The sequence below is a fragment of the Protomyctophum bolini genome, assembly GCF_963924005.1.
Source record: "Protomyctophum bolini genome assembly, chromosome: 5".
NCBI lineage: Eukaryota > Metazoa > Chordata > Actinopteri > Myctophiformes > Myctophidae > Protomyctophum > Protomyctophum bolini.
In genome coordinates, this window is record NC_137866.1 from 1,441,875 (window position 1) to 1,452,173 (window position 10,299).

Sequence of the window (10,299 nt, forward strand, 5' to 3'; positions counted from 1 at the left end):
GAGGCCCGTCGCCACAATATAGGTACAGTAGACGCACACTTAAACACTCCGTCAACCCGCTCGCTCGCCATGTTTTATCACACACACACACACACACACACACACACACACACACACACACACACACACACACACACACACACACACACACACACACACACACACACACACACACACACACACACACACCACACGTACACCGCTTTCCTCCTGCTGTCACGGAGAGCGATCTACGGTTCCTCTGGGAGACTCAGCGAGCCGACAGCTGGCGGAAGTTTTGATTTAAAGTCTGCGTATTGCTCGAAACAAATGGCCGCGCTATACTCTACCCTCCCTGCCCCCTCCCCCCTCCCTCCTCCCTGCTCCCTGCCACCGCCGTCACACACACTCTCTCACTCTCTCTGACGCACACACACACACACACACACACACACACACACACAGAATGCGTTCGCTCCAACAGAAACGGTGCATTTTCGAGACAATATCCTGTTTTGGAGTGATGATGGAGGGAATGATTGTATGGAGGGGAGGGGGGGGGGGGGTGGGGGGGGGAGGGGAACCCTGGGAACCCGAAGAGAAAGGCCCATCGCTCAGCGTGTGACGCCACGCTCTCTGACGCTGTCACCGACCCGCAGAACAATCACTACAACTATTATGGACTTTTATTTATTTTATTTTTTTTGATTATTTTCACCCCACTACATTTCCAAGGCAAATATTAATTGTACCTTTGACTGGGAAAGGGGACATTATGAACACACACACACACACACACACACACACACACACACACACACACACACACACACACACACACACACACACACACACACACACACACACACACACACAGAAAGGATATATGCTTGAACAGAGAGAGAGAGAGAGACATCCAGGGAGATGCTGTTCTCCTGAAGGATGGGTTAGAGAGGGACAGAATGAACCTCAGGAATGATTGCATCAAGTGAACAATCACCCTGACCTTGACCCCCCACTGACCTCTGACCCCTTCCTTGATGCTTTACCGTCTAAATCACAAAGCAAGGTTTTATTTCTTCGTGCTGCCCTCAGCGAACACGGAGCGGTCACAGCGAATAGATGCTTTAGCCTACTTAACCCAAACACAGTAAATTACACGGCTGTGGCAGAAACAGCTGAGGCTAAAAGACAGGATGAAATGTAGCTACAACTTAAGAACAATCATGGAGAATATAACGTAACATAATTATGTTATATAATTATGGGACCGCAGATCTGGGCCTGAGAGAGAGACCAGGAAGCGTGCAGTGAATCTCTGGGTTTTAAGACTTTTTGACCTGGGAACGATTCGACAGAATAACTGATGTCTTCGACAGTTTTCTGAAAAACCCCATGTTTCTATGTCAGTGGTTCTCACAGGGTTAAACCCCATGTTTCTATGTCAGTGGTTCTCACAGGGTTAAAAACCCCATGTTTCTATGTCAGTGGTTCTCACAGGGTTAAACCCCATGTTTCTATGTCAGTGGTTCTCACAGGGTTAAAAACCCCATGTTTCTATGTCAGTGGTTCTCACAGGGTTAAAAACCCCATGTTTCTATATCAGTGGTTCTCACAGGGTTTAAAACCCAATGTTTCTATGTCAGTGGTTCTAGAACGGTTTCATGTCAAGGACCCCCAGAATCATATGTATTTGGCCGCCGACCCCCCCCCCCATCTGAGAATATGCTGTTCCAGCGATCCCCCCCAGAAGCAAAGATTTGAGTTAAAAATGTTCGCTCTGAAAGAATATATATTCGAAATATGTGCCACATTTTCACGATTAAAAATAAATAGCAGACCTACAAGCTCGTAGATCTGCTATTTTCCAATAGCTAAAGTATAACTTGAAACACCAAAAGGGGTTCCTGTTCAGAGGTTAAAATAACTTATGTAACTTAGACAGCATTGTATGTAAACTTATAGATGGCAGTTTATGTAAAAGTTAACATAGCTGTAGGTTAGGGTTTGGTTTAGACTGGCTCATGGACTATTCACATCACCATGGGGTACTTCGGTCAGAATATACAGACAAGGAGAGTTCCGTTTAAGCATTATGATTGAGCAAGGAGGTGGTGAGGCTTCACGGTTATGGTTTTTATTCAACGACGCATAACCAAGGCCTGAGGCTCCAGGAGGAGAGAGGGATCTCAGGGCTCTCAGGTCTCAGGTCAAATGCTTGGCCGCGGTGTGTAGTACCAGCATTCAAATCCGTGGGGGGTAAAAAAAATGGTCTGGCCTTCTTTGGCCCTTGGTCGTGGAACGATCTACAGTCCAGACTCCAGACCAAAATTGGCTTTGAAAGTTCCCTTGAGAAGTTTCAAAAGGATCATCTTTGATGTACAATCCAACACCTGCACATGTTTGGATATGTACTACTAGCCTATGTCCATGCCTGTATATTTATTATATCGGTTCAGATCTTGTAGATTGTGTATTTTGCCCTGCTGCTAAAACGTAGGACAGGTGACTTGTTGTATTTATGCATATAGGCACTTTAAGGTGTATTATGGATGTTTTATTTGCTGGTTCAAAATGTAACATTGACGATGTGGTATTGAAGTGTAATTTTATGTCTGCCTCTTGGCCTTCAGTTCCCACTTGTAAAAGAGACGCAGTCTCAAACTCTCAATGTGATTTTACTAGTTAAAGAAAGAAAGAAAAGGTGGAGTTGTTGCTGCTGCTGCTGCTGCTGACAAACAATGACTGCATGGCCATGCTCTCAGGCAGTATATGTAGCTGGCCACTGATTGAGGTGTGAGTGAGAGCAGGTGAGATCTCTGATTGAGGTGTGAGTGACAGCAGGAAGTGGGCGGATCCAATCCATCTTTATTCTTTGGCTTTTTCCAAGCATGGCTGTTTCTGATGTTGAAACTTGAAAGTGACACTGTGTAGGCCTACTGTATGTTGTTTGTTTTTTAAATTAAGTTGTGATTTGTATTATTTGTATTTGTAAAGCACTTTGGTACAACTTGTTGTTATTTAAATGTGCTATATAAATAAAGATGGTATGGTATGGTATGGTATGAGTAAGCCAGGGGGAGGGTTGCTGACTCTTTTCTACAATAGCACTACATAGTATATAATAATATGCATAGTTTCATTTTATAGATATTCCACTTTTACGTTCTTATAGCTTACGTATGATTCATGATAACTACTTTGTACTGTATGTATGTGATGTATTGCCATGCTTTCTGTTCTTGCTTAATGTAAATCTCTCTGGATTAAGAGCGTCTGCTAAATGGCTACATTGTAAATTGAGCGCCACTACTGTACATTTAACAGAACAAAGCTCTAGAAGGATCAAATCAGAGCACTGGTTCCTCAAACACTGCAGGGTCCTACATTTGCTTTTGTTTTAATATTCTTTAAAAACATTTCCAAAATAAGTGGATTTATTTTTCTCATAAATTCCATGAATTAGAAAGCAAATGTTTCAGAAGTATATAAAGGCCTATAGTGAAAATAGCAGATCTACAAGTTCGCAACGCATGGCGAAACCACAGAACTAGAGATAAATTACACATTTTGTCCCAGGTGAAAACATTATATAATGGCTTTTTATGACCTGAATACAAATTATACAAATTGACCCTCTAGTCAAAGAGCTAATGAAAACAATGATTTGATTTGACCCTCTAGTCAAAGAGATAATGAAAACAATCCTTTGATTTGACCCTCTAGTCAAAGATCTAATGAAAACAATGAGTTGATTTGACCCTCTAGTCAAAGATCTAATGAAATCATTCCTTTGATTTGACCCTCTAGTCAAAGATCTAATGGAAACAAGGAGCTTCTTTAAAGACGAGAGGAAGCTTAAAGGCAGTATAAAGTATTGGCACTGGTCCAAACATAAGCCTCTGGAATTTTCACTGTAGATAATACTCATTCTGGAGAAAGACCATATGGGTTATTGTGCATTGTTACTGTTATGTCACCATTGATTTCTGGACTCTCGTGGGATCATTCTTACGGCCTTTATAACAGCTTGAATAAAGTGTGACTGTGTTGTCAGACTATTAGTATCACGCTGTGCACGTTGCCTAATGGGAAGTTACTCCGACAATGGTCGACTCCATGGACTAGACTATTTTTATAGTTCTCTGTACTGTGCCTGGTTTACATTTCACCAGGGAGTGAATTCATGGATAACATGGGTGACTCTAACCCTATCCCTAATGCTACAACGATAACGCTAACCGCTCGTTGTGGAAAAAAGATTAGTCTGCAAGAGTTTTACGAAAAGCAAGAAAGAGTCTGCCTTTTGATGTCCTCACTGACCCTGCAGCCAAGTACGTTGGAGTTTGGAGGGAGAGAGATGGTTTAAAAGGGTTGACGCTTTAAGTGGAGGTGATTACATGACACCACAAGCTGGGACTTGATCATTGAACGTGTAAAAGAGTGACACGCACGCACGACGATTGAACCAGAAACAACACTGCTTTACTTAGTCCCTTGTCTCAGTACAGAACAGACTTCCTTGTTATTTCCCGCGCTGTGCATTACGTAGCATCCCATAATAACCAGTCTCTTAAAGGCATCTCAACCATTATATAACACAGTGTCCATATTATTAGAACATAACAGAACGCTGACCAGTAAAGTAGCACAATAAGGGCCGATTCATACTCCTGTTTCGGCGCTGTAGTGTTCTGTTTCGGCGCTGTAGTGTTCTGTTTCGGCGCTGTAGTGTTCTGTTTCGGCGCTGTAGTGTTCTGTTTCGGCGCTGTAGTGTTCTGTTTCGGCGCTGTAGTGCCCAAATGATTTCGGCTCGTCAGAAAATTTCAGTAGCACCGAAGAGCCGACTTTAGGACGGTACCCGCCCCCCCCCCCCCCCCCGAACCTCAAATGACGTCACATTGTAGGCTCTACAGCGCCGAACCGACTTTTATTCGGCTCTAAAATAGGAGTATGAATCGACCCTAAGGCAGTCCTGTCTCGACTCCGGGTGTTTTAATACCAATATATGTCCATAGAGCGTTGCAGCCCCTCAAGAGACACGGAAAATAATTCCCTGTTCATTTTCCTCATAGACTTTTCAAAAAGTATTTATTTTAAAGACGTTTCCGCCGCGGACAAAGACAACTCTTGCTGTGACAAATCATGACATTAAACACAATGTTTTGGGCCAAACAAAGAATTAGAAAGAAGGCATGAGTTTACAACACTTTTTTTGTTGTTATGAGCATTTGCGCCTGTCGTAGACATGCGCAGAGCAAGTTCAGTCAGGGAACCTCAGTCAGCGCGCCGGCCGTTTTGGGCCACCACAGCATCATCCACATGATTCACTCAGCCAATCACAGCTCACCCCATCTCTCATACCGGCTACTTGAACCAGAGGTTTGCATTCCTCTGCCTTCTTGTTTGCCCACTGCTGCTGTATCAGCGTGCTGCTGTCATACACTTGCGCTCATTCTGCTTGCTTACTTGCTAATGCTTATTGTATACTGTGCGCTGCTGTATACAAGTGCGTGCTCACCCACCTCCACCCCAGCTACCACCTGTCGTTTTGGATCTACTGTTTTAGGTACGGGGGATTCGGAGTCCCTATGGTCGGGACTGATGCGCTTGACCCGTACCTAAAAAGCAGATCCAATACATCGCCAAACCATAATAAATATATTGCATTGATTATCTTATATTCAATAAATATATATATTACATCCTCCTTGAGTTGTCTGACTGAATTTATATTCTTTGTAATTATTTGTTTGGTCCAAAATATTGTGTTTGTTGTCATGATTTGTCACGACTCGAGTTCTCTTCGTACGTAATGCTTAAAAGGTCTTTAAATACATTTTTGAAATGTCTATGAGGGAAAATGCATTGGGAATTATTTCCTGGGCCTGGCGTCGTCATGAAAGGGGGCGGGACTGGGCCTGGCGCGGTCATGAAAGGGGGCGGGAATGGGCCTGGCGTCGTCATGAAAGGGGGCGGGACTGGGCCTGGCGCGGTCATGAAAGGGGGCGGGAATGGGCCTGGCGTCGTCATGAAAGGGGGCGGGACTGGGCCTGGCGTGGTCATGAAAGGGGGCGGGACTGGGCCTGGCGTGGTCATGAAAGGGGGCGGGACTGGGCCTGGCGTGGTCATGAAAGGGGGCGGGACTGGGCCTGGCGTGGTCATGAAAGGGGGCGGGACTGGGCCTGGCGTCGTCATGAAAGGGGGCGGGACTGGGCCTGGCGTCGTCATGAAAGGGGGCGGGACTGGGCCTGGCGTGGTCATGAAAGGGGGCGGGACTGGGCCTGGCGTCGTCATGAAAGGGGGCGGGACTGGGCCTGGCGTCGTCATGAAAGGGGGCGGGACTGGGCCTGGCGCGGTCATGAAAGGGGGCGGGAATGGGCCTGGCGTCGTCATGAAAGGGGGCGGGACTGGGCCTGGCGCGGTCATGAAAGGGGGCGGGAATGGGCCTGGCGTCGTCATGAAAGGGGGCGGGACTGGGCCTGGCGTCGTCATGAAAGGGGGCGGGACTGGGCCTGGCGTGGTCATGAAAGGGGGCGGGACTGGGCCTGGCGTCGTCATGAAAGGGGGCGGGACTGGGCCTGGCGCGGTCATGAAAGGGGGCGGGACTGGGCCTGGCGTCGTCATGAAAGGGGACTGAAAACGCTTTATAGGTGCGATCGGACCAAAATAATGACTGCAACGTCACACCGTTGGGCGCATTTTGTCCCAAGGCCTTGCCATGCCACCTCCATGCCATGGTTTAGATTTTAGGAACACAGAGATGCCTCTAAAATGATCCTTGCTAGATAGATGTACCCCCCCCCCCCCCCGTAAAGTAAACCCCCAACAAAGGCATCCAGCTGGTTGTGAGATAACAACCCCCCCCCCCCCACCAGTCACACTCCAGAGGTTCTCCTCTGTGTTGAGGAGTCCTGATTGAATGTAAATGTGACTTGAAAAGGGACCTCCTGATTGAATCTGTGGAGGAGGAGTTCTGTTTAGCACTTAGAACAACCTGCCGTGCTATGATGATGCCATATAGCCGTGGCAATAAATAACATCATGGCAATAAATAGTTTTCTGCCAGAGTTATATTAGTGAATATCTTGTGTTTTCTCAAACATAACTTATGGCCGTGGCAGCCAAGCCCCCCCCCCCCCATGTAATTCTTGCCTTTCCAAACGTATATACATACAGTCAGTAGGCCTAGTAGTAGAATAAAATCTACTTACTGTAGCTGAAGTTAGAATGATTAATTTGAGAGAATATACTCACAGACGTATACAGTCAAGTATACGTGAATACGTATAAGGTTCCGCTTGTCATATAACTTAAAGGTATATTCAGTGATTTCACTTAATTCAAATATCACTTTTTTCCATTATTATTTTGTGATGACCCTCCCCTACTATAGAGTGTGATGACCACATCATTAGTGCCTCTCTGTCCCCAGTGAACCGCAGGGGACAACAAAACCCTATACTTTCGGCTTTGGTGGTGCAGGGGTGAGAAAGCCTTCCTCCAATCAGGATCGAGCGGGGGCGGGCCCTTGGTGTGTGCGTGCTGTTGGCCTGTCGCGTGTGTGTGTCCCCCCCCCCACTGTAGAGCGTGTGTATGTGCATACCTTGTTACCGTCTTTATCCCCCAAATCACCCAAATCACTGAATGCTAAGTGAGTTCAGGGGAGTCAGAACTTCATGGCAAATGATGCCGTAGACAGCAGGGGTTCTTAACCTGGGGGTCACGACCCCCCCGAGTGGGGGGGGGGGGGGGGGGTCAAATTATTTGTGCGGCATCCCCAGATTATTATTGTTTATTGTTTCGTTTTTTTTGCAACTGAATGGCTGGAAAATGGAAAATAAACATACATAAACTTTCCAGTGTCCATGCAGGAGCACTCTCTCTCTCTCTGTCTCTCTGTCTGTGTCTCTGTGTCTCTGTGTGTGTGTCTCTCTGTCTCTCTCTCTCTCTCTCTCTCCCAGACAGATAAGACGGCACCAACAACTTGGCCAACAGTCATAAAGAAGAGCGCTGTATGTTGCTGCGGCGGAGCCTGTATGTCGCCATGGGAGCAGTAAAGCATGCACACACACACACACACACACACACACACGCACACACACACGCACACGCACACGCACACGCACACGCACACGCACACGCACACACACACGCACACGCACACACACACGCACACGCACACACACACGCACACACACACACACACACACACACACACGCACACACACACACACACACACACACCTGCCCGGCCCACCCGTGCCAGCCGCGGGGCGGGCGGGCCGGTGTCCTGGTGGACCCACGGCCGCCATAAAGCAGAGTTGGAACGTAACCTTTGGTCGACGCGGCAGTGCCTCACGGGTTGAGCAACGAGCGGAGAGAGGAGAGGTCACACCCACCCCACACACACACACACACACACACACACACACACACACACACACACACACACACACACAGAGAGGAGAGGTCACACCCACCTCACACACACACACACACACACACACAGAGAGGAGAGGTCACACCCACCTCACACACACACACACACACACACACACACACACACACACACACACACAGAGAGAGGAGAGGTCACACCCACCTCACACACACACACACACACACACACACACAGAGAGGAGAGGTCACACCCACTTCATGCACACACACAGGAAAACAAACACACGCACGTACGTACGCACGCACGCATAAATCACAACTCCCACACGCACGTGTGTGTGGGAGGTCACGTTTATCTTCTCTTTTCACGAAGGCAGGGTCATGTGCCGTATTTAGAATGATACATCCACTGCTACACCAACAATGTATTATAACAGTATTTAGATACATCCACTGCTACACCAACAATGCACACAATATAATGCACCTTTCATGATTGTTGTGTTGTTGTTTGTAACACAAATATGTCGATAAAACCCAGATCGAGGGCCAGAGTGTATGAGAGATTGATGCATTATAAGGGCCGATTCATACTCCTATTTCACCGGTAAATAGCAGAAAGGATGTGCCAAGCAGTTGGAAATAACCTAATATCCACACATTGAAGACATGTAATCAGTTGATCTGCTGAAGTTATCCCCACAAGACCAGAGGGGACACAATTAAGGGCTTTGATTTTTGTACGACAGTAGGCCTATTGAAGATTCATTTGCGAAATCAAGAATGTTTGAATGTCATGAATCAGTTTATTAACCTGAACAGATTTCAAAAGAGCATATTAGCAAAAAGGCTAAGTTTGCTCATCCATTCAACCAAGAAACTTATTACAATTCCTTTTATACATCACAAACATACAGTACAGGCAATACAATTAGATTAACATAATATTTAGAATAATTACAAATTCTTCTTTTCTTTGTCTTCAATTTGTTTTTGGAGAAAAGGTCATTGATTGCACTTTCTCCAAAGTTAAAAACGGAATATGGAATATTATACAACCGTGATGATCTTGTGACGTGTCATCGTGACCTCTGAAACATAACTGAACATAAATCTATGTTTATTACAGCATAGCTTTTAAAAAAAGCTGGAAATAACCCAAAGCTATAGTTTTCTACTGTATATTCACCTGATTTACCAGGTCGAAATTAATCTAATGTTTACTGAGGCTTCGTGAGAAGAGGGGGTTAGGGATACTAAAATGGAAGAGTGGTCTGTAAGTTTTAACTGGCTGTTTGGTAGGGTTTTAACTGGCTGGCTTTACTGTTCATGATGACTTTAACGGTCCTTATCTCAACATAAATACTGCGTCCATAAAGGTTAATCATCTACGCGTCTGTAATGAGTCGTGCTCAGCGGTCATAAAACAGCTCTTTTCTCTGGGTTTTCTAGCGCTCCGTCATGGCGATAACAACGCCATTATCTGTCATGAAAGCACAGAGAGCACGACTCCGACTTCGCCGGAGACGTCTGTATACGAACGCTGACGACGACAACATAAACAACGATAAAAAAATTAGAATAACTTTCAATTATCACCCATAAAAAGCATTGTCTCTCCACACACGATTCCACTTGATTGCTTTTCACGTACTGTACGTTTTGGTCCATCCGTCATATTATAATAATAGGTAGTTCTCGTCAAACAGTCTTTGTTGTCTCACAGGGCAGCTCGGCTTTGCTTTGAGCGAGCCGTCTCCTGCTTCGTGCAGAGCAGGGCGTCCACCTTTTAGCACGTGTGCCCTTCGTCCCCTTTACCCTGTCTGTCAGTGTGCTGTCAGTGAGCTGTCAGTGAGCTGTCAGTGTGCTGTCAGTGTGCAGTCAGTGAACTGTCAGTGTGTCAACAGGACCATAATA